The sequence below is a fragment of the Aethalodelphis obliquidens genome, unplaced genomic scaffold (genome assembly GCF_003676395.1).
Source record: "Aethalodelphis obliquidens isolate GAN/ISIS:26980383/991018 unplaced genomic scaffold, ASM367639v1 scaffold1, whole genome shotgun sequence".
In the NCBI taxonomy this organism is placed as follows: domain Eukaryota; kingdom Metazoa; phylum Chordata; class Mammalia; order Artiodactyla; family Delphinidae; genus Aethalodelphis; species Aethalodelphis obliquidens.
Genome location: NW_020837945.1, coordinates 11,528,109 through 11,537,175, shown reverse-complemented (window position 1 = coordinate 11,537,175; position 9,067 = coordinate 11,528,109). Strand labels below are relative to the sequence as shown.

The 9,067-nt window shown below is 41.3% G+C and overlaps 1 long non-coding RNA gene across 4 annotated transcripts in view; it reads left to right on the top strand.

The window, feature by feature from the left end:
* The window catches only part of LOC113617556 (uncharacterized), a 43,410-nt gene that overhangs the window by 10,614 nt on the left and 23,729 nt on the right, over positions 1-9,067 (top strand). The gene's annotated exons all lie outside the window — the stretch shown is intronic.

Sequence of the window (9,067 nt, the reverse complement as noted above, 5' to 3'; positions counted from 1 at the left end):
GGCCGTGGCTCACGGGCCCAGCCGCGGTCCTCCTGGACCTGGGCACGAACCCGTGTCCCTTGCATCGGCAGGCGGACTCTCAACCACTGAGCCACCAGGGAAGCCCCTATTTTTAGTTTTTTAAGGAACCTCCATACTGTTCTCCATAGTGGCTTTATCCATTTACATTCCCACCAACAGTGCAAGAGGGTTCCCTTTTCTCCACACCCTCTCCAGCATTTATTGTTTGTGGATTTTTTGATGATGGTCATTCTTACTGGTGTGAGGTGATACCTCATTGTGGTTTTGATTTGCATTTCTCTAATGATTAGTGACCATCCAAATTCTTGAAGGATCAGTTTGTCTACTCTTCTAGTGCACAAAGCTGATGAGATAAAATTAGTTACTTTGATTTGTTTTGAAACTTTCTCTGCCCTGGCGGTAAAGGTTTATTTGAAGTGTACTAAGAAAAGAAAAATAGAAGAGGAGAAAACATTTCCTAAATGTTCCTCATTCTCTGAGGTCAGTATTATCCTGACACCAAAGCCAGACAAAGACATTACAAGAAAAGAAAACTACAGACTAATATGCCTTATGAATATAGATGAAAAAATTCAACAAAATACTAGCAAGTCAAATCCAGCAGCATATTAAAAGATTATACACCATGACCAAGAGAGACATTCTAGGAAAGCAAGGATGGTTTAGTATATGAAAATCAATTAATCTACCATATTGATAGAATGAAAGGAAAAAAAACACATGATCATCTCAATTGATGCAGAAAAAGCATTTAACAGTATCTAACTCTCATTCATAATAAAAACACCCAACAAACAAGGACTAGGAAGGAACTTCCTCAATCTAGTAAAGGGTATCTACTAAAATCCACTTAAAAGGAAAGATTGAAAACTTGTTCCCCTAGCAACAAGACAGAATGTCAGCTCTCACCACTTATATTTAGCACTTTCTTTTTTTTTTTTTTTTGCGGTACGCGGGCCTCTCACTGTTGTGGCCTCTCCCGTTGCGGAGCACAGGCTCCGGACGCGCAGGCTCAGCGGCCACGGCTCACGGGCCCAGCCGCTCTGCGGCATGTGGGATCTTCCCGGACCGGGGCACGAACCCGTGTCCCCTGCATCGGCAGGTGGACTCTCAACCACTGCGCCACCAGGGAAGCCCTCTATTTAGCATTTTGCTTTAAGTTTTAACCAGGTAAATTAGACAAGAAAAAGAAATAAAAGACATATTTTATTTGGGAAAAAAGTGGGAAAGAAAGAAGTAGAACTGCATTTCCAATGACATTATCTTCTATATAGAAAATCCTAAAGGGTTGATAAAGACACTGCAAGACTTAATAAATGAGCTCAGCGAAGTTGCAGGATACGAGGTCAAAATACAAACGTAAGTTGTCTTTCTATAAACTAGCACTGAAAAAGCTGAAAAATAAATTAACAATTCCATTTAAAATAGCATCAAAATGAAAAAAGAAAACAATTAGGAATAAATGTTACCAGGGAGGTATAAGACACTAAAAATTATAAAATAATACACTACTGAATGTAAAATAGATAGCTATTGGGGAAGCAGCCGCATAGCACAGGGAGATCAGTTCAGTGCAGTGCTTTGTGACCACCTAGAGGTGTGGGATAGGGAGAGTGGGAGGGAGACACAAGAGGGAGGGGATATGGGGTTATATGTATACGTATAGCTGATTCAGTTTGTTATATAGCAGCAACTAACACAACAATGTAAAGCAATTATACTCCAATAAAGATGTTAAAAAATTATAAAATATTGCTGGAAGAAATGAAAGAAGACCCAAGTAAATGGAAAGACATCCTGTGTTCATTGATTGGAATACTTAATATTGTTAAGATGGCAATACTCTCCAAATTAATCTTCAGGTTAAAATAAATTCCTTTCAAGATTTCAGTCGGCCTTTCTGAAAAAAGTTGACAAGCTGATCATGAATTTATATGGCAATTCAAGGAACACAGAATATAAAAAATACTCTCGAAAAAGAAGAACAGGGGACTTCCCTGGTGGTCCAGTGGGTAAGACTCCACGCTCCCAATGCGGGGGCCCTGGATTCTATCCCTGGTCGGGGAACGAGATCCCGCATGTATGCAGCAACTAAGAGTTCGAATGCCACAACTAAAGATCCTGCACGCCGCAACTAAGACCAGGCACAGCCTAAATAAATATTTGTTAAAAAAAGAAAAAAAAAAAGTTAGAGAAGTCACACTTCCTGATTTCAAAACTCACTACAAAGCTACAGTAATCAAGACTTTGTGGTACTGGCATAAGGATAGACATATAGATAAATGGAATATAATTGAGAGTCCAGAAATAAACTCATACATTTATGGTCAAGTGATTTTTGACAAGGATGCCAAGACAATTAAATGGGGGAAAGAATAGATTTTTCAATAAATGTTGCTGGGACAACTGTATATCCACTTGCAAATGAATGAAGTCGAACCCTTGCTTCACATTATATACAAAAATGAACTTGGGATGGATCAAATGTAAGAGCTGAAACCATAAAACTTTTAGAAGGAAACATAGGTGTAAACCTTTGTGACCTTGCATTTGACAATGATTTCTTAGATATGATACCGAAAGCACAAGTAACAAAAGAAAAAATAGAAAAATTGGACTTCATCAAAATTAAAAATATTTGTGCTTCAAAGAATACCATTGAGAAACTGAAAACACAAGCCACATAAAGTGAGAAAAAATTTTCAAATCACGTATCTGATAAGGGTCTGGTATCCAGAATATATAAAGGACTCTTACAGCTCATTAATAAAAAGACATTTAACTCAGTTTTAAAATGAGCAAAGAATTTGAATAGACATTTCACCAAAGAAGACATACAAATGGCCACTAAAACATTAAAAGATGCTTAACATCATTAGTCATTAGGGAAATGTAAATCAAAACCACAGTGGGATACCCCTTCATACCCCTGGAATGGCTATAATCAAAATGATAGACAATAGCAAGTGTTGGTGAGGATGTGGAAAAATCAGAACCCTTATATATTGATGGTGGGAATGTAAAATGGAACAGCCCCTTTAGAAGACAGTTTGCAGTTTCTTGAAAGGTTAAACATGGAGTTACCAATGATTCAGCAGTTCTACTCCTACCTATTTACCCAAGAGTACTGGAAACATGCTTCCACACAAAAACTTGTACATGAGTATTCACAGCCACATTATTCATGATAGCCCCAAAGTAGAAACAACCCACATGTTCATCAACTGATGAATGGATAAACAAAATGTGATATATCCATACAGTGGAATATTATTCAGTCATAAAAATGTATGTGGTACCAATACATATTACAACATGCATGGACCTTACAAACATTATGCTAAGTGGAAGAAGCAAAACACTAAGGTGAGTGAATGCTAACGGATAGGGGTTTCTTTTTGGAGTGATGTGAATGTTCTGGAATTAGATAGTAGTGATGGTTGTGCAACTTTGTTCATACTCTAAAAATCACCGAATTGTACACTTTAAAAGTATAGTGTGTGAATTATATCTCAGTGAAAAATCAGAAGTGTTAATTTTTTTGTGTTAAGAAATTAGAGTATATTTGGTATTTTATATAGTTTAATATTTAGAAACTCACACCTAATAGAATTCTGGGACAGTCTTAAACTATAATTGAAAATGTGTAATTGAGTAATTTAGACTTTGATTTAAAATTGAGGGCTTCCCTGGTGGCGCAGTGGTTGAGAGTCCACCTGCCGATGCAGGGGACACGGGTTCGTGTCCAACGGGAGCGGCTGGGCCCGTGAGCCATGGCCGCTGAGCCTGCGCGTCCGGAGCCTGTGCTCCGCAACGGGAGAGGCCACAACAGTGAGAGGCCCGCGTACTGCAAAAAAAAAAAATAAAAAAAAATAAAATAAATAAACAAATAAATAAATAAATAAAATTGAAATTTCCTAAGTTTATATACATTATTAGCATATCTAAGAGAATTTTAGCCATCAACTTACTTTGTAAGTTTAATGTATCATAGTAATACTCAGGCTTTTTATTTTCTTAAGTCAGATAATAGAAGTATTTGGAAAGGAAAACAAATATAGAAAACTTAAAATTCAGCCTCAAATGTTTTCATTTGTTAATGGAATCAACTATTTTTTAAAATATTTATTTATTTATTTATTTGTATCAGGTCTCAGTTGCGGCTCACAGGCTCCTTAGTTGCACCATGTGAACTCTAAGTTGTGGCATGCATGTGGGATCTAGTTCCTTAACCAGGGATCGAACCCAGGCCTCCTGCATTGGGAGTGCAGAGTCTTAACCACTGCACCATCAGGGAAGTCCCTGGAATCAACTGTTAACTAAAGTTGCCTTAACAACGACAGTAAACGTTTGTTAAACTTATAAATAAGATAATAAGATATGTAAGCTGAATTTCAATACTGTAACTTTAATAAATTAATTATTAGTTTTAAAAAGCAAAATATGCCTGAAAAATCTCCCCTTTCTTTTCTGCCCCCCTCCTTTGCTGGGGCGACAGAACAGAGTTACTTGTGTCCTCATAGAGATAGTCTATACATAAGCATGCTCGTTTACTCCCACCTTTTAATTCTCTCCCTTCTTCAGAATGACCTCTATGAATAGCCAACCCTGGACTGTTGTTGGGCTGGTCCTTCGCTTTGAGTGGCTGGAAGATGGCACTGCAGTGACAGCTGTCAGGCCCAGTAGGCCATCTGTGAACTTGCACCTCAGATTTGGAGATAATAGTTGTTAGGGGCTGAATTGGGCCCTTCAAAGAAGTGATGAAGTTAAAATGAGGCCATTAGGGTGGGCCCTAATCCAGTCTGACTGGTGTCCTACAAGGAGGAAGAAATCTGGACGTAGAAAGTGAAACAGGAGGGAAGGGGGCAGGGCACAACCTTTAAAAGAATGATATAGCCATAGGACATGACAAAAACTGGTTAGAACTAACTAGATCCAAGATGGCGGAAGATTTGACTTCCAGTGGACTTTGAGCCTCATCATACACTCATTGTAATACATTAGCGTAAGGTAAGTGACACGCCCACCAGTGCCACGACAGTTCTGAGGCCAACCATCAAAGACCAGAAAGTGGGCTGTGGCCCAATTCCTGGAAATCTCTGCCCCTTCCCCAAAATAGTTGGAATAATCGTCCCACTCATTAGCCTATGAAATTACCCAGCCCATAAAAACTAACCATGCAGGCTCTAGAGCGCAGGCTCAGTAGTTGTGGCGCACGGGCTTAGTTGTTCCGCAGCATGTGGGATCTTCCTGGATCAGCGCTCGAACCCATGTCCCTTGCATTAGCAGGCAGATTCTTATCCACTGTGCCACTGGGGAAGTCCCGAACCTGTCAACAAATTGATCTTGGACTTCCAGCCTCCAGAACTGTCAGAAAATAATATCCGTTGTTTAAGACACCCAGTCTGTGGTATTTTGTTATAGCAGTCCTAGCAAACTAATACAACAGTTCTCTTTGATCTCATGCATTCTTTCAGTGGACTTCAGGAATTTGTATTATCCAAGCTGTTTCCTCTCAGATGGAAAACTCTGAAAGCAAGTTGAAGTTTTAGCTCTCTCCTTTCCCTCTTGCAGACATGCCCTGTCCTACAGGTCTCACCCTGGGGCTGCTGCTGCCTCCTCCCCTTTGAACTTTATTCTTTCCTTATTTTGCACACCTAGCACTTATCCTGAATCTTACAGGATGCTGTAAACACCCTCAGGGCTCCAAACGGAGGCACAGTTGAAAAGGCTGATTTGCCGTGAGAATAAGATTATTCTCTTATTTGTAGAGAATAAGAAATAACTTATTTACAAAACTGGAGGTTTTCCAGTGCTTGGCTTTCAGCACACCCTAATAGCTTTGTCAGCTGATTTTTTTTTTTTTCCATGTGGGATCTTAGTTCGCTCACCAGGGATCGAACCCATGCCCCCTGCATTGGGAGCATAGAGTCTTAACACTGGACCACCAGAGAAGTCCCTTAGCTGAATATTTAATTAAACATGATTTTTAAATGATAGATCTTGTTTCATTTTGGTTTTGCTTGTAACAGAAGCAGTCAAGGAATTGAGTGATACTGCTACACAAAACATTTTTTTTTGGGCTGCGTTGGGTCTCGTTGCTGCACGCGGGCTTTTGTCTAGTTGCGGCGAGCGGGGCTTCTCTTCATTGAGGTGCGCGGGCTTCTCATTGCAGTGGCTTCTCTTGTTGCAGAGCCGGCCCTAGAGCACGTGGGCTTCAGTAGTTGCAGTGCACGGGCTCAGTAGTTGTGGCGCACGGGCTTAGCTGCTCCGTGGTGTGTGGGATTTTCCCGGACCAGGGATGGAACCCATGTCCCCTGCATTGGCAGGTGGATTCTTAACCACTGCACCACCAGGGAAGTCCCCCAAACTCTTTTTTCCTATAAATTTTTGGAGGTTAGTGGTGCAGAAAAATTTAAAATGCAATTTGACTTTCATTGTCCACAAATATTTCAATTCATGAAACTTAAAAAAATGAAATCGATTTGGAATATTAAAATTTTCATGCAATGCTTTATTGCAATGCTCAGAATACAGATGGGGCTCGGGAGTTAGCATTTTTAATAAGTTTACCCAGGGAACTACCAGGTTAACAGATGGAGGCTTTGAGGATTAGGATTGCTATGCTGATGGATAGTCCTTAGTATGGTTTGGAAACCGGGGGGGGGGGGGGGGGGGTGACTGTGGGGCTCCTGGGCATGGAGGCCTCTTTGTGCCCTGCTTTCCTTGTAGACCAGACTCCAGCCTCCATGACCTTCCCTAAGTTCCAAAGGGCAGATTCGTACAGTTGCTCATCAAGGGAGGAGCAGCCAAGAAACCACCTGAGGTGAGATTAAAGGGACCAGAGAAGCTCATCCAGATTAAGAGACCCACTGCCTGAGACCCTGCTCACACCCTCATCTAACCCCACCCTTGGAGTATTGTCATAAAACTCCTCATCAGATCCTCCTGGGTTGGGACACATTTTTCGAGACAGCGGCCCGTTCTGTCCCCCTTTGCCTGGCAAAGCGATAAAGCTATCCATTTCTATTTCCCCCAAAGCTCTCTCCGAGATCCGATTTGACAGCGGTGCGCAGAGGCCGAGCTTTTGGCATCAGTTTCCGTGACAAAGTGTGCAAGTCCTATCTGTATTCACTTAAGTGACTTCATGCTGAACGTGAAGTATTTTAAATGTAAGCTTGATGCATTTTGTAACATAAGATTACATGTAATCTTGATGTATTTCAAAAACTATGAATTAATCTTTCTACGGTAACAGGGAAGGAGTTGTATCTCTCTTTTTTGGGGAACAGTTTTATTGAATATAATTCATATGCCACAGAATTCACCCATTTAAAGAGTATAATTCAGGGCTTCCCTGGTGGCGCAGTGGTTGAGAGTCCGCCTGCCGATGCAGGGGACGCGGGTTCGTGCCCCGGTCCGTGAGGATCCCACATGCCGCGGAGCGGCTGGGCCCGTGAGCCAATGGCCGCTGAGCCTGCACGTCCGGAGCCTGTGCTCCGCAACGGGAGAGGCCACAACAGTGAGACGCCCGTGTACCGCAAAAAAAAAATAAATAAAAAAAATAAAGAGTACAATTCAATGGCTTAGGTGTGTTCACGGGGTGGTGCAACTATCACACCATCGATTTTATTATATTCTCGTTACCCCCAAAGAAACATTGCATCCTTTAGTCATCATCTCCAAATACCTCTATCCCCACAGCCCTGGGCAACTATTAATCTCCTTGGTGTGTCAGGATTTGCTTATTCTGGACATGCCATATAAATGGACTCCTACACGTGCAGTCATGTGACTGGCTTCTTTCACTTAGCATAACGTTGTAAGGTTGGTCCACGTTGTAGGGTGTATCAGTATCTCTTTCCTTTTCACGGCAGAGTAATATTTCATTGTATGGATAGTCTACATTTTATTTTTCAATTCATTAGCTGGCAGACATTTGGATTCTTTCTACTTATGGCCTTGTGTTGTGGTTAATGTAAGCTTTACATGGCTTGAGAAAGAATGGCTATAAGGCTGTCTGAAAGAGAATAGTGATGGAAGAGGTAAAATTTATGTATTAGATAATTGGTAAAAAGCAGTTCAGGGAGATAAAGAAGCCAGGAGGAACTGTCAGCAGAACGTGAACTTAAAAAGAAAAAACAAACAACTGGAATTTTATTAATCTTCCTGAACTACTTGCAGCTGCATCTATCAGGTGACCTGTGGAGCTGGACCTCTGTCAAATGGGGGCTGCTGAGCACGGGAATCCCTTGTTGTCTGGGGCATCCACCATTGTGTGAGAGGCAGTTTTTCTCGTGACAGCCCAAAGACCATTTTCCTGTTTTCTTTGACCCCCGGCCATGAGAGCAGGGTGAGAGACCTAGACTTGACCAATCAGATAATCCTGCCTGGGCAAGTGACCCAGAGATAGAGGCATTCTGAGTGCATTTCGATTGCGGGAGCAGCTACAAATTGAATGCTCACTGAAGTAGGGCCGAAGGAGCTGATGTGGCCATGGCAGCAGTGTCCTTGCCAGTCTCTTCCTGGGCGTGATTTTGGCCGTGGTTCTGGCTGCTTAGCATGGGACAATAGCCAAGAAAATTCTGAAAATAAGTAATGAGGAGGGACTAGCTGTACCAGTCGTTAAACTTTATTATAATTAAATACCATATTGTACTTTATTTATTTATTTATTTTTGGCCGTGCCACGTGGCTTGTGGGATCTTAGTTCCCCAATCAGGGATTGAACCTGGGTCCTCGGCAGTGAAAGTGCCGAGTTCTAACTACAGGACTGCCAGGGAATTCCCTGTACTTGAGTTATTTTTAAAGTTTATGTGCAGTAGTTAAAAATGGTAAAAAATTTAAGAAGGAACATTTAGAGACTAAAATCTCTTAGAAATTATTATAACATTCCTCTTTAGAACATTTGGCTTACTCATCATTTTAGAACTCACATTTGAATCCTTTTTGATTGTTGTGTGTAACCAGCAGAACTGATTAACAGTTGAACCCTCTTTCCCCTATCCACCCCGTATCTTTCTACCTGAACACGATGTAGGGGCCT